Source organism: Ovis canadensis, chromosome Y, assembly GCF_042477335.2.
Source record: "Ovis canadensis isolate MfBH-ARS-UI-01 breed Bighorn chromosome Y, ARS-UI_OviCan_v2, whole genome shotgun sequence".
NCBI lineage: Eukaryota > Metazoa > Chordata > Mammalia > Artiodactyla > Bovidae > Ovis > Ovis canadensis.
The window spans coordinates 2,745,750-2,767,897 of record NC_091271.1 but is presented as its reverse complement, the minus strand read 5'-3'; the positions used below and the strand labels follow the sequence as shown (position 1 = coordinate 2,767,897).

Here is a 22,148-nt window from a genome sequence, read left to right as displayed (position 1 = left end):
GACACCTGAGTGCATCTCTATCGAATCCCCATCAGACTTGCCTCTGATGAACACCTGTCTTATTAAAGGCAGTTTCCTGGGGCTTCCTTGGTAGCTGGTAAAGAATCCACCTGAAATGATGAAGACCTGGGTTCAGTCCCTGAGTCGGAAGAGTCTCTGGAGAAGGGAAAGCCTACCAATTCCAATATTGTGGCCTGGAAAATTCCATGAACTATATAGTCCATGGGGTCACAAAGAGTCAGACACAACCGAGTGACTTTCACATTTCCTGGATATTTAAAGTGGAAAATTGCGTGTTTGAAATCAAGTGACTTTTGCACAGACACACATTTGCAGGGAAGATATTAACTCAATTTATGTAAGCCTTCAGAAATCAAATGCCACCAGACAGCACATGACCAGGGACCAGGAGAAATGAGATGGGAAAGAGAGTGTGAGTGTGAAGAGAGAAGGATCCTGTTAGTCAGGAAGCAAGAAAGTCGTCTTCATGTTGTTGATCTTGGTTCCATGCAGAAGAGGATGTGCCTGGTCTCAGTGACTCTGTAGGTGAATAAAACAGGATCAAAAGTTTAGTAGCGGTGACTGTGTGATGGCTGACAGGGTTGAGCCTCAGGCAGCAGGCTATCCAGGGTACAGGAGCTGGTAGGGGATCCAGTGGACAGAATCCTGGTGGACATCGATACTCCACATCTCTGAGATGGCAGGTTCCCTGTGGAATTTTCCCCAGAATGTACATAAGGTGGGAGATTTTGCTTTTGGGATTCATTTGAGGAGAAATGATTTCAGAGTGCATGTTCATGGTGAATCTTCGTCTAAAGGTGGTTTACTGTCAATGTGGTTGAGTTACATTCTTTTCCTAATTCCACAAATTTTATCTTTTGGGTCTTCAAGAACTATTTTTTTAAGTTTCATTTTGGAATATAGGTAATTAACAATGTATTAATTTCAGGGGTAATGGAGCCTGATTAAAGTATACATACATATATTAATATTGATTGTTTTTCAGATTCTTTTCAAATTTAGGTTTTTACAGAATATTGCATTTAGCCCCTGTGCTATGCAGTTGAACCTTATTCTCTATACATCCTCTTTATAATAGTTTGTCTCTGTTGACCCAAACTCCCAATCTATATCTTTCCCAAATCTTTCCCCATCTGCAAAAACATCTGTTCTCTATGTCTGTGAGTCTGTTTCTGTTCTGTAAATAACCTCCCTCATCTCTTATTTTTGATTTCATGTATAAGTGATACATATTGCATTTGTCTATTTCTTTCTGACTTACTTCACTCAGTATGACAATCTGTAGGTCCATACACATTGCTACAAATGGCATGGTTTCATTATTTTTTACAGCTGAGCAATATTCCATTGAATATTTGCAACATTTTTTATCATATTCATCTGCAAGTTAGAGCTTTTCTTTGCATTTTTACTTTCAGTTGTTTTCTCAACAAGAAATTAAAGCCACATTTTAGCCGAGATCAGTGTCATTTTCTGACGCTGTCCTACTTTTGAAACCTTAAAGATCCCAGTAACAGAAATTACCCTCTAAAGGGGAATATGATTCAAATGCATATTTCAGACAGTGTCGTTGCAAGGCATTTAGGTTCTGTCAGAGTCACGTGACATTAAACACTGGTCTTGAGAAACCATGAGCACTGTTTAATCCTGGTGTTCCTGGAGGACAGACGTGTGTGGACAACTATCAGGTCAGGACTGACGGGAACACTGAGGAGTTTGCGCCAACTTGTGGGGATTCCTGCTTCTGTCTGATGACTCTGGTCTGCAAGATTCCTGCAGGATAAGGCTCTCTCACCAAAGCTGCTCAGCAATAATTAAGCAAACAGTTTGTAATTTCAACTGTTTCAAGATAAGAAAAATTACCTAATGTAACAGACAAAACTCTCTAGTGCTAGAATGTAAGTTATTGGGACAAATCATTGTTACGTGCAATGTTTGGCTTGTATGAAATAGGCACAGGTGGTAAAGAACCCGCTTGCTGATACAGGCAATGTGGAAAGGCTTGTTAAATCCCCTAGTTGAGAAGATCCCCTGGAGAAGGGAATGGCAACCAACTCTAGCATGTTTACCTGGAGAATCCCATGGTCAGGGGAGCCTGGTGGGCTACAGCCCATGGGGGTCATACAGAGTCTGACACAACTGAAGCCACTTATTGGGCATTAGGCATAAAATAGCAATGTGTCCTTTTTTACTTATCTGGTGGGGCAGCATTAGTAATGAACTATGCTTACTTACCAAACTGTTGAGCTCAATTTTATTCACTCCGCTGGACAGTCATCTATGGAAAAACAAAATGGGAGAAATTAAAGAGCCTCTGATTACTCCCATTCTCCAGTATGTTTAAGATTTCTTTTCTCTTCTAAATAATATATTTTATAATAGTAGCTTCCCTGGAAGCTCAGTCAGTAAAGAATCTGCCTGCAGTACAGGAGATACAGGCTCCATCCCTGGGTCTGAAAGTTTGCCTGGAGAAGGAAATTGCAACCCACTCCAGTATTCTTTCCTGGAAAATCCTATGGACAGAGGAGTCTGTCAGGCTACAGTGCATGGACTTACAAGAGTCAGATAAGACTTAGAGACTAAACCACCATCAACCACCGTTTTACATGAGATTACGTATGGAAAAATAAATTTTAAATAAGTTGATTTGTTTCCTGATTGTTACATACCAGGGGAATGATATAGTCAGGAAAAAAGTATAATTTCATTACCATTATCAATGAAGTTCACGATATTTTCCTCTGGAATCCCTCTGTCACTTGCCTCCTTTTTGAACTTCTCATAGTCAATGTCTGAAATCTGGTTGCGTTTGCCTGAAAGTCACCATGCAAAAAGGAGAATGCACAGAAATTTCTGAATATACAGAACAAGGAATTGAATGTGCCAATCTGATCTCCACTTGTATAATTTAAGAGAGCCTCAAACAGTTCCCATGTCCCCTGCTGCAGATGTCTGCTGTCCTCAGACTTAATTTCCCTCTAACTCTGTAACTAAACCCTGCCAGCATCAGCAGCAGGACCGCCAAAGACTTGCAGGAGCTCCATGGATTTGAGACTCAACCCATCACAGTAGACACCTGGCTTGCTTCTTTTTCAAGCTTCCCAGAACCTGTACCCGTACTCCTGTCTTGTTCTGGGCCCCACTTAGCAGGAAGCAGGGTTTTCCCATGGTGGAGACACATTAACCCCATCACATACCACTTGGGAGACAATTTACTCTTTAGCCAACCATTCTACACAGTACCTTTTCTGAAACAGACATCTACTGTCATGATGGTACACTCACCTCAGTGTTTCTGTGTGGTCATTTGGGGTCATGTCACTGTTCATAAGAAGAGTGCATTTAACAGGACGAAGATTTATTTTACAAGTTTCTGTTCCAGGAGTTATAATGCATGAGAAAACTGATATAAAATGATGTAATTCAGGCCAGCCTCATTATAGCCATGACTTGAGCTTAGTTGATGTATTTTTTCTAAATACTCTATAAAAATTATTTTTTTAATGTCAATTGGTAGGGATTATTTTCAGATATTTGAGAATTATTTTTGGCCCCTGTTTCTTAGCAGATTACCTTCCAGGATATCTAAGTCAGTGAACACGAATACAGAGACCTTGTACACTGAATAGTGAATATTGTCAACACCTCGTGATTTTCTGAATGAAAGTTCTGGCACGGACACGTGGCGTGACAATGCCAATGGGAATTTTAGAATGCATACATACCGAGTATTCCAACCAACTCTGTCTCTTTTCCTTCTTCATCCACATTGTGAATAGATCCTATTATGGTGTCAGCTGACAGGTGAAGAATTATAACTTGGTTTTCACCCGCATCTGTGATAGAGAGGAGATACATATGTACAACCCCGCATTCATTTGTATCCAGTGGGATGTATTGTGACAGGCCGAGGGCAGTATGAACTGCACGTGTGGTACTGATGGATGCCTCTATCCATAGGTGCAATGCATGCTATCATACTTAGAACAGCAAGAAAAGCAGGCAAGACTTTCCCTCAACCCCACCTTTTCCTATACTTAACCAGTCACTCCTTGCTATCCTACTGAGATGCTTTCTAGAAACTGTGTCCTAGTGAAACCAATAACTGTATCTTTTTAAATTATTTAATTTCAGTTAATTGTTTGCTACTCTGAATTGCCGTCACTGTCCGCAGATTTCTCTGCTTGTGTTGCCCCAGGGGCCACTCTCTAGTTGTGGAACACAGGCTTCGCGTTGCAGCGGCTTCTCTTGTCAAGTAGAGACCCTAGGAGGCATGGGCTCTGTCGTTGCCGCTAGCTGGCTCTAGAGCACCTGCTCAGTAGCTGTGGCACATGGGCTTTGGGCCCTAAGGTAAGCGGGATCATCCTGGGCCAGGGGTCCAATCCGTGAGTGCTGCACTGGCCAGACGATTCTTATCCACAGGACCACTGGGGAAGTCCCCAGCACTGTTTTCAACAGCATGAGGGTGTTACCAAGCAGAAGTTCTAAAAGCCTTTGTATTCCTCTTACCCCAGCCATGGCATTGATTTCTCTGGACCAAAATCAGCCTACCATTCAATAAGCTTGTGTTCCTGACTGCTTAGCCTGTGCCAGGCAATCTTCAGAACACTTAACATTAATTATTATGTTTCCTCTGCCCCCTCAGTCTCGGGTATTACAGAGCCCACTGCCAAATCTGTTGTTCTGAAGACAGTTCACCTTCTGGGACGTGCAGGCAGTGAGCTCCGTCCCCACCTGGAACACCGCCTCTCCTCTCTGCCCTGCCCATCCACTCTGCCCCATGTGTCTGGACAAGAAGCAGCTCTGACCTACTGTGTGTTATGTCTAAACTGTCTATGTCCACTCTGTCTCTCCTGGCCTCCACCACAACTTCCTGCAATCACTCAGCGAGATGAGATGTAAACTGCACAACTGTGTTCCTGAAACATGAAAACACCATTCCTCAGTGTCTAAAATACTGAAAATCATTAGTCTGCTTGAAAAGGAGAAAAAAAAAAAAAAACAGCTGAAACAGCTTCACCGTCTCATAACCCTGAAAATATATACAACATGCCCAAGCCAACCATGAGTCCATGAACCTTGGATTGCATTGGGATAATTTAAGCCAAACGATGCATGTCCTCAGATTATCAGTGACCACCTGTTCTTTACCATGACTTCACCAAGGTGGGCATAGCAGCAGCACTGAATTGGCTGTGAAGGCGATTGCACAGTTGAGTAAAGCTATCTTCTGGGTATCGGGTCACAGTCAAGGTCACTGCTTGTGCTGTGCTTGATGTGAGATACCTCACTACACAAAACAGAGCTGGGGGTTAGCTCCTGAAAGAGACCTGTGCAAGACGGCAAACTATTCTATTTCCCTCCCTTGTTATTTGCTCTGTAAAAATCCAGCTAAAAAGAATTACAAAAACAAAAGAAACAATAGCAGTGGAAGCATTCCTGATTCAGTCAAAGGAAAAAATAATATGGAAATTATGATGCTGGGAAAGATTGAAGGTGGCAGTAGAAGGGGGCGACAGAGGATGAGATGGTTGGATGGCATCACTGACTTGATGGACACAAGTTTGTACAAGCTCCGGAAGTTGGTGGTGGACACGGAAGCCTGGTGTGCTACAGTCTGTGGGGTCACAAAGAGTCGTGCACGACCGAGCAGCTGAACTGAACTGAAGAATATGAGAGCACAGCTTAAAAATCATCAACTGTTAGAAATTATCCACAAAAGTATGGGGAAATATTTCAGGCATACGTTTTACTTCTTTGAGGTCATTTCATTTGCAACTGTGCCAATATTTCGTTAAGGCAAGGGTTGTGATCACATACGGAAATATTCAAATTTTCATCAAACGTGTACCTCTTCAGCCACTTAAAATTAGGAATGGTGCTTAGAGCCCTCATGGAGGACTTCAGGATATAAATCTGAGCCAGCACCCCCATTGCTTCGAACACAAGCTGCCTTTATGATTGAACTCAGGATAGTTTCCTTGGATTTAAGTTCTTCCACCAAAGTTTTATCAGATTTAGATGTTGTAAGACCATGTTTAAAAAGTGATTGACGCCAATGTGCAATCTCAAGACAGAACCTGGCAACGTCAGTTCGTTCACAAGGCTCTTGTAAATTTTCTGTGAGAACCGTGTGAGTCTCAGTCCAGTCACTCAATCGTGTCTGACTCTTTGTGACCCCACGGACTGCAGCATGCCAGGCCTCCCTGTCCATCACCCACTCCCGCAGTTTACTCAAACTCATATCCATTGAGTCGGTGATGGGATCCAACCATCTCATTCTCTGTCGTCCGCTTCTCCTCCTGCCTTCAATCTTTCCCAGAATCAGGGTCTTTTCCAATGAGTTGGCTCTTCACATTAGGTGTAAAGGTATTGGAGTTTCAGCTTCAGGATCAGTCCTTCCAATGAACATTCAGGATGCTCACGGTTAGAACCGTACAAAATACAAATACGACACCTGTGCTTAGTCACATTTTTCTCGTTGTTCAGATGCTAGGTCACTTCCGACTCTTTGTGATCTGATGACTATACCAAACCAGGCTCTTCTGTTCTCCACTATCTCTCAGTTTGCTCAAACTCATGCCCATCAGGAAGGTGATGCCATCTCTCCATCCAATCCTCTGGCACCCCATTCTGCTTTTGCCTTCATTCTTTCCCGGCATCGAGTTCTTTTCCAACAAGTTGGCTCTTTTCAGGTGGCCAAGGGATTGGAGCTTCAGGTTCACCATCAGCCCTTTCAATGAATACTCAGGGTTGGTTTCCTTTAAGATTGACTGGTTTGATCTTCTTGCAGTTCAAGGGTCTTCAAGAGTCTTCTCGAGCACCATAGTTCGAAAGTATCAGTTCTTCGGAGCTCAGCCTTCTTTATCATCCAGTCATCATACGATCTTTTTGCTCTCACATCCATTCATGACTACTGGAAAAACCATAGGTTTGACTCGATGGGTTGTTGTCAGCAAAGCAACATCTCTGCCTTTAAATGCACTGTCTAAGTTTGTCTTACCTGTACTTCCATGGAGTAAGCGTCTCTTAGATTCATGGTTGCAGTCACCATCTGCAGTGATTTTGGAGCCCATGAAAATAAAATCTGTCACTGCTTCCACACCTTCCCCTTTCTAGTTGCCATGAAGTGATGGAACCAGATGCCATGGTCTTAGTTTGTTGAATGCTGTGTTTCAAGCCTGCTTTTTCATTCTCCTCTCTCACCCTCACTCAGAGGCTCTTTAGTTCCTCTTCACTTTCTGCCATTAGAGTGGTATCATCTGCATGGCAGAGGCTCTTGATACTTCTCCTGGCAATCTTGATTCTAGCTTGAGATTCACCTAGCCTGGCATTTCGCCTGATGCACTCTGCATATAAGTTATGTGAGCAGGGTGACAATATACAGCCCCGAGGTACTGCTTTCCAGTTTGGAACCAATGCATTTTTCCATGTGCAGCTCTAACTGTTGCCTCTTGATTGGCATACAGGTTTCTTAGGAAACAGGTACGGTGTTCTGGCATTCCCATGTCTTTAAGAATTGTCCACAGTTTGTGGCAAGCCTTTAGTCAAAGTCTTTAGCATAATCAGTGAAGTAGAAGTTAATGTTTTTCTGGAGCTCCGTTACTTTCTCCATGATCCAGAAGATGTTGAAAATTTGATCTCTGGATCCCCTGCCTCTTCAAAACCCAGCTTGCACATCTGGAAATTTTCAGATCACGTGCTGCCAAAGCCCAGCTTGAAGGATTTTGAGCATAACCTGACTAGCATGTAAAATTAGCATGACTGTGTGGTAGTTAACATTCTTTGGCATTACCCTTCTTCTGTATGGGAACAGAAACTGCCTTTTGCAGTCCTGTGGCCAATGCTCAGCTTTCCAAATTTGCTGACTTATTACGTGCAGCATATTAACAGCAATATCCTTTAGGATTTTAACTAGCTCACATTGAATGTCCTCAGCTCCACTCATTTTGTTCATAGTAATATTTCCTAAGGCCGGCTTGACTTCACACTGTAGGATGTCTGAGCCTAGTCTTATTGAGTAAAACTCAGTTGTGTGGAGACAGTCTGATCCTTGACTTCTAATTGTTAGCAGGAATAGAATGCAGGTGTTTGGGGTAACTGAAGGAAGTCAAGACCAAGATTTCCACCCAAACACACTCCTCCCAGTGAAACACTCTTACATTCAACATCAAATACTTACATGTAATATGATAAACTGAAATTTTTTCCTTTTCTCCTGTGACTTGTTTTTTGACACATTCTCCGTTTGACCTTAAAGACAAAATATGTTCAAGTTGTTTTATTAAAATGGCAAAATTCGGTATATAGTTAGTTCCTTTTTGTATCACACCCCAGATTGTGCTTGGGTCATCTTAGTACCTGGGAACAATGTGAACAAATGTGAACAATGAGAACAAAGAGAAGAAATCTGTTGTTCAAGATCAAGCAACTATCCGGTGACAAGGATGTTTTCTCTACACATTAGATCTGACTAGTAGTTCGAAAGATAAACTTCAAATACAATATAGGTCCTGTTTACAGCCAATACACGTGGAGACGTCTAGCATTTTAGGAAAGCCCAATAAGAACGAGCCTTTCCTTCAATTAGTTTCTGGAAACTGAGAGGAATAGCCATCATGACAGACCTCGGGCGTTCTCACAACCTGGGAGTGATTCATTAGAGGATGTGAGACCCTAATATCACCAAGAGTTAGAAGAAAATTTCCACTTTTTTCAAAAGGCACACTCTATCTATCACAACACCATACAAGGTTTAAACTTTAAAGACACATCTACGTGTGTATACACATTGACACATACACACACACAAGCAAACACACAAGTACACATGATATGTTTATATGATGTAAGGAAATTGTACATATGCAGTGTATGTTAAGAATATACAGTCAGCTATGTAACAGAAGAGTTTGGGTGACTTCCTATATTGTCCTATGTACATGTATGTGAAAAAAAGGGTATACTGGCACATAAAATGCACGGGAAACAAATGTTAAAAAGGAAATTACTCAACAAGAATTGGGTTAATTTTTGAACAGACTCCTTGTAAAGGAACCTCCACAGTGAATTGAGTTTACCGTTATCAGTCTTTAGGGAAATACACTGAAGTGACTGAAAAGAATCATAAGGTGGGAACAAAACAATTTTCCAAAAGCTGCAAATATGCAAAATTTTATCTATGCAAACCAAGCCCTTTCATGGGGCTGAAAAACACATCTCCCTGTATATGCGGACACGAAGTTAAATTTTAAAACCATTGTGCTGAGTGAGAGAAATCCGGGAAAATGGTGCAGCGTGCGTAACTTTGTCGTCTGAAGATCCAGAAAAGGTGAGGATAAGCTGGTCAGGTCTTACCTGTTGCCCAAGGGGTAGATGTCAATTAATGAGTGATGAAAAGGAGCTGTGATGGAGAAATTATATAAATATATTTGATCCTAATGTTTAGTTTTGGCTGTGCTAGGTCTCCGTTGCTATGCGGGTTCTTCTCTGGTTTTGGAGAGCGAGGGCTACTCTGAGTGCCAGCGCACAGGCTGCTCCCTCTGGCGGCTTCTCTCACGGAGCACGGGCTCTGGAACGCACTCTAGAGCACGGGCTCAGTAGCTCTGTCACAGGTGCCTGGTCTCTCCGCAGTTTGGGGGATCTTCCCGGACCAGAGACGCAACTTGTGTCTCCTGCATTGACAAGTGGATTCTTAACCCCCGAGCCACCAGGGAAGCCCAGAATTCTATATCTCGACTGTGCAGCTCGTTGAACAATTGTGGATTATGAAAGCTCATTGAATTAAGACCTCGACAAAGGGCAGATTATACATAAATACACTTCATAAAGCCTATTTCAGAAAGGGTGGCTGCTTGAAAAGTTAAACACAGGACACAAAAATTGTAAAGATGGCAGAGGATGATAAGAGGTGTTCTTAAAATATTAGTGATAACACACGTGCATATATGTGTGTGTGAGATATATACCTGTGTGTTTGTGTGAGTCTGTTTCTGTATGTGTGATTATAATTTGACTGTATGTATACTGTCTCAGCTCAGTGGTAAAGAATCTTCCTGCAACGCAGGAGACCAGGGTCCCATCCCAGGGTCGGGAAGATCCCCTTGGAGAAGGGAATAGCAACCCGCTCCAGAATTCTTGCAGGGAGAAATCCATGTTCTTTACCCCTAGTACCAGCTGGGATGCTCATCTGGGGCTGTGAGGACTTCAGTGAATTCAGTGGTGATGAACTATCTTGTGAGGATGCCCCACAGAGCAGAGCTCACTGCGGGCTCTCTCAGTACCCTCGGTTCTGGGCTCGGTGGGAACCGTCTCTAACAAACTCTGCAGAAGGGGTTCAAGCCCCTGGTTGGTTCCAGGACACGAGCCTCTTCCCGCTGCCGAGCCCCTCTTTCCTTTAATGAGTTGATGCCAGTGGAGCTTCTGGAACTCCCACCCTCTTCCAAGCAAAGACCACGACTTCTCCTGGAGGCTCACAAGTAAACTGCCCCCACCCCAGCTCGGAGACCCTGCTCATCCACAACTCAAGGCATCACACTCTCAACATTGGCCAGAGAGTTCCCTGCAGATGGAGAAGCCACACCCTCCACCAGACTCAAGAGCTTACAGGTTTTGTTTTGTTTTGTTTTCCCTTCAGGGTGATTTTCACTTACTTGACATAAAAGTCGACGTCAACTGTGTCGTTTGCATGAAATCAACATGACGTACGTAAATGTGGAATGGCCCGTTCTCAGTGATCTTGTCTTTGTTACTGGCTGCGATGTAATGTGTTTTCCATTCCCCTGAAAACTGAAATCAAATTCCTGTGAGGAAGCTTCGGCCATCTGCAAATTCTGCTGATATCATTCCTCAGGAGTTTCTCTTATCCTTTCGCTTGGGCAGAAGTTACCTATCTTTATGGACACAGCCCTAGGTATAAAATCATGTGAAAACTCAAGTCACTCAGGAAGGACTGAGGCATTACTGAGCTGGCTTGAGCTGTCTTGTCAAATGCAAGAGCCCTAGTCCAAGAGCAGTGAGATCTTCTGTTTTACAAGAGCAGTGAACAAGCATGGGAGCCAATGAACAGACAGCAGAGATGATACAGAGGCCATGCAGAACAGGTATATAGAGAGTGAATGGAGCAATTTTGAGTTGCAGGGAGATGGCCAGACTTACGGATCCACATGACCAAACCCAAAAAGGGACACACACACACACATATACCCCAAGACCTCCTCCCAGCTTGCACCACCCCTGGTACCGGTTTGAGAAGAAGCTGAGCTTCACCGTGGCCTGCATAAGGCAGACCAAGGACAACACTGAGCAGCAGAACCTTCATCTCACTGTCTCTTCTTCTGCAGAAGCTGAGGGTGTCCCAAGGGTTGGAGAGGATGCGAAACCAGTGCCTCTTTTATAGCAAGCATCTGTTGGCGTGATGCATCACGAACCAATGGTTGTTCCTGATACAACCAAAGTTACACAGATGTTATCTTCTGTTTCCTGCTTGGTGGAGATAACTTTTCTGGCACCCTGTCATTTTAATAATGAGATTAGTCTTAAAAGAATGTTTCATAGATCTGGTATTTTGTCATTTTCACAATGAGATTTGTTTCAAGAGAGGCTTATGAATAAGTGAGAAATCACAGAACATGTGTGATAATTTCAAAGTCAGGAATATTTACTTTTCTTTATATCTGGAGATCCAAAATGGGATGAGCTGTCCAAGGTACATACCGCCTGCAACCTCCCACTCCCCATGTTGTTCACTTAACAGAGTACAGTGTTTAAGATTTGTTATGTAAAAGCAAATATTGACTATGTGGGTTACTCAAGGAAAATCTGTTTTGTAAGTGACCTTTGGAAAGTCTCCTGTTTCTCTAAAGTGAGGAGCATATCAGCACAAAGCATCCCACAGTGGGCTCTTCCTTCCTAATTTCTAAGAAGAGCCATTCAAATGCTCTTAACTTTACATGAGGAAGGCATGTCAACAATTCATTTTCAATACCCCTTTTTAGAACACCTTTTAACCACCTAATCAGTCATGTAGTAATTACTCAGTAACTCTGTTGTTTCTCTGGGTGAGTGAAAAAGCAGGATAGTATTTCTTGTAATTTTTAGAATTTAAATGGGAAGAGCAAATTTCCTGAATCTATACATGTAGTTATTTTCCTGGCTTCATATGAAAGAATCTATTGTTTTGTATTTTTAATCAAGTTCTTACTTATGTTCCAAATCAATACATTAAAGGATTAGTCTTGTTCTGAGGGCAGAAATGAAGAAACAGTGAGTTTCAGCTGAGGGACAATCCCCAGAGGGCTCACCCAGTCCTGGCTGCTCCTGGGACCAATCAGAGCTGAGAGCGCTAAGCTTAGGTTGCACCTTGTCTCAAGAATGACTTCTGCTCACTTCTTCGGTTGATCCTTTCTGTCTTTATGTGGAACAACAGTATAATCTTTTGTTTTGTCTTCCTTCTTTTCTTTTGGTTGCCATGTCATTTTTTCTCTTTCATTCACACGTCCCTCTGTACAGTATCTTGTAGTTTTTGGCTGTGAAATCTGGGTGACTGAAGGCTTTCATGTCTCAGAAGTCCGTGAAATGGTTCCCTCTCTTTGGTCTTCGATCCAGATAATAATTTGTTTTTTTGTCTGTTTGTCTCTTGTGGTTGCACCCAGCAGCACACAGGTTCTTAGTTGTCCAACCAGGAAAAGAACCTATACCCGGCAAAGTGGAGGTGCAGGATCACCTCCAGGAAGGTCCCTGAATCAGATCATTCCCAGCAGGGATGTGGTCCCAGGTAGCACCCCTTATCTGCCCATCATCACCCTTCCATCTCGACCTCTGCTTTTCCAGCATTTTCAGGTCTTTCTTTCAGGTTTCTACCAACACGTGTCCCCTCGGAATGTATCCTAAGACCATCGCTTCTTAAGAAGGCCTCACTGTTTGCCAGTCCAGGGGAAATTAATCGTCAGTTACTCTTAGAGTTTATCACCGCATTAGGGGAAGCACACTGAAACCGCCCACCCTGGCCAGGCACCATAGTAACCATTTGCATGACTTGTTTTATGACAGGAGATCCTGGTAAGGAATATGGAACTAATAAGTCACCACCGAATGGAAGAGTTTGGGAAAGGTTTAAAGGAGACACCACGTGTCTGTCCACTTCCCGGAATCCCTCTCGCTAGCATCCATCTTGGCTGAGTGATGTGTGTGCCACCAGGAAAGACTCTGAATTAGAATGATTGGCCAAAGACCACCCGGAAACTAATCCCATCACCATAAATCCCGAGCTGTTCTCCTGGGATCCCTTACCCTACTGCTCTCCACCCAGGTGCCCTTTCCCAATAAAATCTCTTGCTTTGTCAGCACATGTGTCTCCTCTGACAATTCATTTCTGAGTGTTAGACAAGAGCCCAGTTTCGGGCCCTGGACGGGGTCCCTCTTCCTGCAACAGCAACAGTTGTGAAAATCCTGTTGTCTCCCATTCACGTCACGCTCTCCTTTCCTCACTGTGTTCCCGAGTCTGTTCTCTGCATCTGTGTCTCCATTCCTTCCCTGCCACGCTGCTGAGAAGTTACTGCCACACAGGGAGCCCAGCCATGCACTCTATGACAACCTAGAGGGGGCGGGACACAGCGAGTGGAGCGGCTCAAAAGAGAGATGACGTCAGGAGAGCTGTGATGTTTAGCTTGTTGTACACAAGGGGTGAAGAGAACATTGCAAAGCAATTCTCCAATTAAAAACTAAACCAAACAAACAAAATTGCCACTCACAAGGATATTCATTTAAAAAAAAAAGAAATCCTATTGTTTTGTACCAAAAGGAAGTCATACAGCGTTTAATACAAACTGTGTCACGAATAGTGCTCAAAATGCAGATAATCTAATAATAAATAAAAAGACAACCGTCTTACTCAAATGTTACCTCAGCAACCACTCAAAGATAATGCTAAAGCTAGGCTTGCTATGTCTCCTTCTCAAATTTATCCACGTTCCTGTAACTATGAAGCCTCTCTCTCCCAGTATATTAATTTTCTCTTGCTTGTCTGTTTTCTCTGTTAGCACTGTTTTTACATCTAGATTGCACGACACCTATCTAAAATGCTGAAGGAGGCTATTGAGCTTGGTTACCCAAAACTGGGCATTCCCTCTAACATTCACGAGCAAGGTTCCAATGCAATTAGAATTTAATGTGACATAATCAACCACAAACCCACTTTTTTTCAAAGAAAATAATTGCATATGTAGCTTCTATTACTGGAGAAGGAAATGGCAATCCACTGCAGTATTCTTGCCTGGAGAATCCCTGGGATGGGGGAGCCTGGTGGGCTTCCGTTTATTGGGTCGCACAGAGTCGGACACGACTGAAGCAACTTAGCAGCAGCAGCAGCAGCTTCTGTTACAAAAAGATCTTTTTTAATGTTTATTTATTTCCACATTTACTTGTTTCAGGTCTAAGTTGCAGCACATGGAATCTTAGTTTCATTATGGCTGGTTTTTAATTATGGTGCATGGACTCTCTAGTTATATTACCAACAGGCCAATGAATAGAGACACTAGGTACTGAGGCAAGGAATATGACTTATTCAGAAGCTGGCTGGCCGAGAAGAGGGCAGACTAATGTCCTCAGATAATCATCTTGTCAGGATCTGGATGCCCAGTTCTTAAATAGAGCCAGATAGAGAGAAGCAGTGAGGGACTCAAGTCAAAAGGCAGAAGAGAGAGCAAGAGATAGTGAGGAAGGAAAGTAGAAAGGGTCTTCAGTCTTGTAAAACATCTCTCCCAAGGGCCGACCTTTGGAAGGGGTGTGTTCATCTCTTCCTTTCAATGGTGGGAAAGGTCAGACTGTCTCCCTGTGAGCTGAACACAGGCACTTTAGTTTAACAGTCAGGCAGAGGGTCAGGGTCCTCTGAGGCAGGCCATTATGTATGGCTATGATAGCAATGGCAAGGAAAAGCAAGTCAAAAGGAACAGTTCCAACAGGGAGTCAGAGCCGGTTCTTCTCTACGACGATTCCCCCCATCTCAGTCCATTCCATAAGTCTTGTTGAAAAAGGGGGTGATGACCGTCCTGCTTCATCAGATTCCTCTTTCTGGGGGTGTCTCCCATTGCTGCTTAGTGTTATACCTGTTGCAATGTGTCTTCTTTTGGTTCCTCTTTGTAAAGGGTCTAGAAGTCTAGACTTAGAAAGACTGCTTGAAACCCAGAAGGCAGCTTCACAAGTCATGGAAGCATCTCGTTATATATGCGAAGATCAAAAAGCCATGGCTTATTGAAATGATTTCCTCGGTCTGCACCTCAGCCATCTGGAGGCCTGTAATCCTGCTTTCTCAGCGTTTCCTCAGGGTTCACCATGTGCAGTGACTGAAGTCTGGTGACTGCTAAGTGGCAGGTATTCCTCTTCCTCAGGGCTCGCCGACTCATGTTCAGTTCAGTTCAGTCACTCAGTCGTGTTCAACTCTTTGTGACCCCATGGACTGCACATTGGAGGGCTGCAATTGCTGGTTCCATCTCTCAGGTTCACCTCTCGGTCATGAATGTGACCAGTGTCTGCAAGACACTTTCTGATCAACTTTTGTCCCACTGAGTTGAGAGTCTCACTTCAGTGATTTTGCTTGTTTGTTTTTGTCCAGTCCAGTCACGTATTCTTTTTAAGCCATGACAGGTGTTATGTTTTGTACCAGGGCCAGCAGTAATTTAAAAATCCCTGGCTTGCGGCTAACTATAATCCAGGAGATATTTTCCCTTGTAGCTTCTTCCCATACCTAGAATCACACTGTTCCAATTATTTTATGTTATACATGTGATTTTCTCAAAATGTTTAGCCACAGAGGTATGGAAGCCCGATTACGTATTGGTTACCGCAAGAGTCAACAACCTTAGAAATTAGACAGGATATAAGCAATGGAGCTAGTAACATAGACAGAGACGTAGTTCAGCAGAGAAACATGAGGCATCATTTGAAGACAAAAAACAAAGTTAAACAATGGTTCGTATAACTAGTTTTAATCCAGTTGCGATAATTAAGCAACCCAAGAAGGCATAACTGATTTAATGAGCTATCTACAGTTTCATCGTACTGGCCACGCACATTTTTTCATGGCTTAATGGTTGAGACAAGCCTATATTGGCAGAATCAACTAGGTAGAGAGAAAAAGATAAATGTTTCCGTTTGACTCACAACACTTATAATTTACCAAGGTAGTATAAGTCATAATTATTTTAAGAGAGGATTTTTTTCTTACACTTGGAAAATACAGGTTAAACCAGTAAATTTTTATACAGAAATCATAATATTTATGACCATATGTACTAGTCCACTCTGGTCTATGTAAGTCATTCTTTATGTTAACAGCTTTATGAAGCCTTCAGGTTTCCCATCAGAATTCTTTCATAATTGTTTTTTTCTCAGTTCAGCATTATGGTCGGAATGTCAGAAACTTGTGTTCATCCAAAATTCTTTTTTTACATCACTGTTCTTGAATGGAACGCATTTCTCCAAAGGCATAAGAGTGAAACCATAGCTGTCTATAATGAGAAAAGACTTCCGAAGTCAAGTTTAAATCTGAGTACAATGTAATTAGAAACCAACCCAGTTACTGCTGTGACCTACAACACTTTCAGATAATAACTAGAATTATGACTAATAATATGCTACCAGAACATATCAGATTTGTAGGAACTCTACATAATCTCTAGACTATCTTTATCATTTACAATATAACTTAAGATTTATTACTAATCTGAAAACACCTCCCATGCAGTTTAACATATGAAGTGAACCTAATTAGGTCAATATCTTCCTTTGGGGTGTTTTGGGGGCCCTTTGAAACATCCCAAAGTTAGATAGAGCTAATTTGATTTGAGACTTTTGTCAAAAGAACTTTCAGGAAAAAAATGTTTTTAAACACAACAGGCTTATAGGTTTCTGTCAAAGAAGTTATTTACTAAGCCAAAGTGATAATAAAAATGTTCAAAGGCAAATACAGAACAGATCACTTAAAAAGGTAAAGAAACAACATTTGCTATAAAAAGCAACTGAACATCTTCAAAAACGTGCCTTTTTTTTTTAAACAAATTTACATTTTGCTTCTGTTTACATTAAAAATTCATTTATTCAATTAAACCTGTTTTAAACAACTCAGTCCTGAGTGATCAAGTACAAAACCCATTTTGGAACCCTTATCCACAAATCTTTTGTCACATAACTGTTTCAGCATAATTTTAACTTCTAAGTTGTAGAATATCTGGAGAGATCCTAAAAGGCAGAAGGAAGTCTTTCTAAAAGTTCACTCAAAATTCCTGTTTCATTTGCATACTTTCCTCAAAAGTTTCTTCACATTGAGTTACTTTCCTTGCTGACAGATTTGTAAGAGATATGATAAGATTTTGTTTAGCTTCTGTTAAACATTGACACAATTCAAATATTATCAGTTCAGTTCAGTCGCTCAGTCATTTCTGACTCTTTGTGACCCCATGAACCACAGCACGTCAAGCCTCCCTGTCCATCACCTATTCCCGGAGTCTTCCCAAACTCATGTCCAGTAATTCAGTGATGCCATCCAACCATCTCATCCTCTGTTGTCCCCTTCTCCTCCTTCCCTCAATCTTTCCCAGCATCTGGATCTTTTCCAGTGACTCAGCTCTTCACATCAGGTAGCCAAAGTATTGGAATTTCAGCTTCAGTACCAGTCCTTCCATTGAATATACAGGACTGGTTTCCTTTAGCATGGACTGGTTTGATCTCCCTGCAGTCCAAGGGACTCTCAAGAGTTTTCTCCAACACCACAGTTCAAAAGCATCAATTCTTCACCATTCAGCTTTCTTAATAGTCCAACTCTCACATTCATCCATGACTACTGGAATAACCATACTTAAAGTTACATCTAATGTTGATAATCAAGACAGGTCTATATTAATTTGATCAACAAACTTAAACTTTAATACCAGACACTAATTTAATATGGAATATCTTGGTTCATGTGAATGTGACAGTCATTTGGCATGATTTTTTTCTTTTACTTAGAATTGTTTGGTCTGTATGTTTGTGAGCACTTACATTCACTTAATTAAATAGAGCTCTTTTGTAAATCAACTGTGGCAGTGTTATCCAAAGACAAAGATGCATACACACAGCAACAGAGAGGCCTCAGTTTATATTTCAAGAATTCAGTCCTAAGTCAGGTGGAGCAACGTAAAAAACCCATCAATTTGCAAAAGTTTAGATTCAAATGAGGTTTCTGACAAATGGAACAAGTTAAGCTCACTTAGCTAGATGGCTGAATATTTGCAGAAATATAAATTTATAAGTGTCTTGTACAAACCAACTTCTAAATTACGTTACTCTCTTAAATTTGCGTGTATAAAAGGCAGCGCAGATGAGTGTTCCTGAGAAGACCATATGGGACATTTTCATCTCAAAACTACAGGCAAATTCTTCCTAGGATGACTTTCTTTCCCCCTTGTTTAATATTCACAAGCCTCTTAAGATAAATGGGTAAGGTTTTGCAGTGGTAAAGGATTTTGGGAGCCACCTTGGGTCCTGAAAAGACTACATTTGTAAAACAAAGACAGTTTTCTTTTTCTTTTTGAAAGAACTGGAAATGGTTACCTCAATGAAATTGGAGGACTTGACATACCCTTTACCTATGTTGGAAAGCTTTACTTTTACTCATTTAGCTTAGGGGAGAAGACCTCTAGGGAAGGCTCAGAGGCAACATCTAGGCTCCTGTAAATCAATGTGGACTGAAGGGGAAAGAGGTGAAGGCACCAGGAAAGGCAGAATGAGAAGTCTGCATAGTCATGCCAGGAAGGCAGCGACCAGGGGTAAGTGAGGTCAGTGATTTGCTTGAACCAATATGTGCCTCATTTGCATGGAAGTCCTGAGGGCAAATGATCTCCGCAGACAGGGTCTTGCCCAAATATTTTCTGATCATGGCCGGCTAGCCTCAAGCATCGCGGCTCCTGGCTGGCTAAGGCAGATTTCTGGCTAAGTCCAAGCTCCGTCTGGTCACCACACAGCAGGCCACTGCATCTGAAGACTAGGCACTGAAGCCAGGAATATGGCTTCATTCGGAAAGCCAGCTGACCGAGAAGATGGCAGACCGAAATCTCAGGGCAGATATCCTGTTGGGTTCTGGATGCCAGGTTCTTTTATAGAGTCAGATGGAGAGAAGCAATGAGGAACTAACACCAAAGGGCACAACAAAGAGTGAGAGGTAGTGAGGAAGTGACGTAACGTGTGTCTTCAGTCTTGCAAGGCATCTCTGGGAAGGAGCAGCCTTGGAAAGGGGTGTGTTTATCTCTTCTTTTTTGTAGCCACTCACAGGTGGTCAGGTTCAGATGACCTCTCAACAAACTGAAGAAAGGCACTTGAGTTTATAATCACGCAGAGGGGCAGTGTCCTTTGAGGCAGGTCGTTATGCATCATTGAGCTTTCATGGTGGCTCAGGCGGTAAAGAATCTTCCTGCAATACAAGAGAGGCAGGTTCCTTCCCTGGTCAGAAAAATCTCCTGGAGCAGGGAACAGTTGCTCACTCCAGTATTCTTGCCTGGGAAATCCCATGGATGGAGGAGCCTGGCAGGCTACACAGTTCACGGGGTCACAAAGAGGCAGACATGACTGATTGACTAACAACTTTGACTTTGATTATATATGATTATAATAACAGCAGCAGTGAAAAGCAAGTCATCGAAAGAGCTCCAGCCTGGGTCAGAATTGTTACTTCTCTGCAGCAGTTAACAAGCTCAGGAGTGCATCGTGTGGACTCAGCTTCCCTGGAGCGTGTGGGGTCGAAGTTCCCCATCTAGGGATTGAACCTGCGGTCTCCAGCACTGGGAGGCAGGTTCTCAGCTACTGGATCACCAGGGAAGTCCCACAAGCACAGTTTTTGAGATCTCCCTTGGTGACCTTCTCTATACAGTGATTCTCAAAGAGGAAGATGCTCGGTGACCCCAGACAAGGTGACACACGCCGCTGGTTCTGATGGAGCTTGTTTAGTGTTGAGCCTGAGCCTGCATTTCTTTTTTGTTTTTTAATCAATTTACTTATTTTAATTGGAGGTGAATTACAATATGTAGTGGGTTTTGCCATACACTGACATGAATGAGCCATGGGTGTACATGTGACCCCATCCTGAACCCCCTCCCACCTCCCTCCCCATCCCATCCCTCAGGGTCATCCCAGTGCACCGGCTTTGAGTGCCTGGGTTCATGCATCAAACTTGGACTGGTGATCTGTTTCACATATGATAATATACATGTTTCAATGCTATTCTCTCAAATCATCCCACCCTCGCCTTCTTTCAAAGAGTCCAAACGTCTGTTCTTTATTTCTGTGTTTCTTTTATAAGGTCATCGTTACCATCTTTCTAAATCCCATATATATGCATTAATATACTGTGCTGGTGTTTTTCTTTCTGGCTTACTTCACCCTGTAAAATAGGCTCCAGTTTCCTCCACCTCATTAGAACTGATTCAAATGGTGAACCTGCATTTCTAACAAGCAACCCAGGAGATGCCATCACTTCTGGTTTCAAACCACACACTTTTCAGAAGGAGGTCTTCTCAAAGTTTGTCCCCTTTTTAAAAGTTCCCTGCCGTACCATTGCCCCGGGTGGATTTCTCTGTTCTTAACCAGCAGCTTTGGTCTGACCAGACCTGGAAAGTTCTTTCCCAAGGCTGCTTTTAGGGTATTGCTTCTCCGCCAGACACGCGGTGGCTCCCAGGAGAGACACTTTCGTATGGAGATGTTTCTGGTTGTCACTGGGAGAGGTGGCTATTGACACCTTCCATCTGGTCGTTAGAGATGAATCAGGCTGCTGAAGAGCCTGCAATGCTCAGGCCAGTAGCTCACAGAGAATTATCCAGTCGTGTCCATCACTGGGAGGCTGAAAATGCCTGGATCACCTGAGTTAACCAGCTGCTCTGACCCAGAATGAAACCTGAGTCCTTGTAGGGAGCTATAGATTTTCTACAGGACATGCTGCCCCCTCCAGTGTCAAAGACCCACACTCCCTCACTCCTCCTCCTCCCCCTTCATCATCCCGTGTATTTTTGATAAGCGGTCTTCATTCCCTGGTGAGTCACTTCCGCAGTGTCTTGGTCTTCGTGTTTGATGTTGGCTGAACCTCCAGTGCTAGAGCTGGTGAGTGAGTGAGTCAGGCTGTTTCCTCGGGGGGTTTTGTTCTCAGCGGGCAAATTTCAGCAACTTGTGTACAAGACGGGGCATTTCTTGTTGAAAACAAATATCACTCAGATATCAGAGAGGACAGGTTCCTCGAGGAAATTTCCATTGTGGCTCACCTCTGTGTACTTTTGTTTTTTTGTTCCTGAATTGGTATTTATCCGTTGGTGTCTGTTTGTTTCCAGTTCCGTGTGTGTGTGTTTCAGGCCGTTTCTGTGTGTGTGTGTATTCCTTTGTGGGTATTTCAGGCAGTCAGCCTTTGGCTGTAGTCCTTGATCAATATGTTTCATTATTAATAACAATTGTATAGGAATTAAGATTCCCCCCAGATCCTACTCTTATCATTGGTGTCTGTTAGCTAGCACCAGGTTGGAACCCAAAGCCAGCATCAGGAAGCGTAAACCTCAGTTTTCGCCCTTCTCAAGGTGTGTGCACCAAATGAGACAAAAGTTTCATTTTTTCCAGAATGTCTTGATTTCTCCTTTTCCTGACAGGAACAGACTAGAGATTAAGTTCAGTACAATGTGCTGCAAACTTTTACCTACATGTACATCGTAAGGAATGTGTATTATGTAGGATTCCCCCTCCCCATGCTTTGTCCTGAATTCAGCAAATACAGATTTAATGCCTACAACTGCCTAAGCCTGAGAATGTAACAAGAAGCGGACAGACTCGGTACATCATCCAGTCAGCAGCCTTGCTGTGAAAGGCGGCAGAATATCTAAGAGCTTAACAAGTAATTGGGCTTCAACCTAACAAGTAATTGGGCTTCCCTGGTGGCTCAGCTGGTAAAGAATCTGCCTGCAATGCAGGAAGACCTGGGTTCGATCCCTGTGTTGGGAAGATCCCGTGGAGAAGGGAAAAGCTACACACTCTAGTATCCTTGCCTGGATGTGAATCAGATTGCTAGTGGGGAGCTGCTATACCGCACAAGGAGCTCAGCTGGGTGATCTGTAATGACTGAG

At 42.8% G+C, this 22,148-nt stretch overlaps 1 long non-coding RNA gene across 1 annotated transcript; it reads right to left on the bottom strand.

The window, feature by feature from the left end:
- Positions 1-329: 329 nt before the first annotated feature.
- On the bottom strand, positions 330-3,858 carry LOC138431507 (uncharacterized). The gene is made up of 4 exons (XR_011253712.1): positions 3,747-3,858; positions 2,733-2,834; positions 2,257-2,299; positions 330-540 (listed from the first exon to the last, which is right to left on the bottom strand). It is a non-coding gene; the product is annotated as an uncharacterized lncRNA (long non-coding RNA).
- Between the last annotated feature and the right edge of the window lie 18,290 nt (positions 3,859-22,148).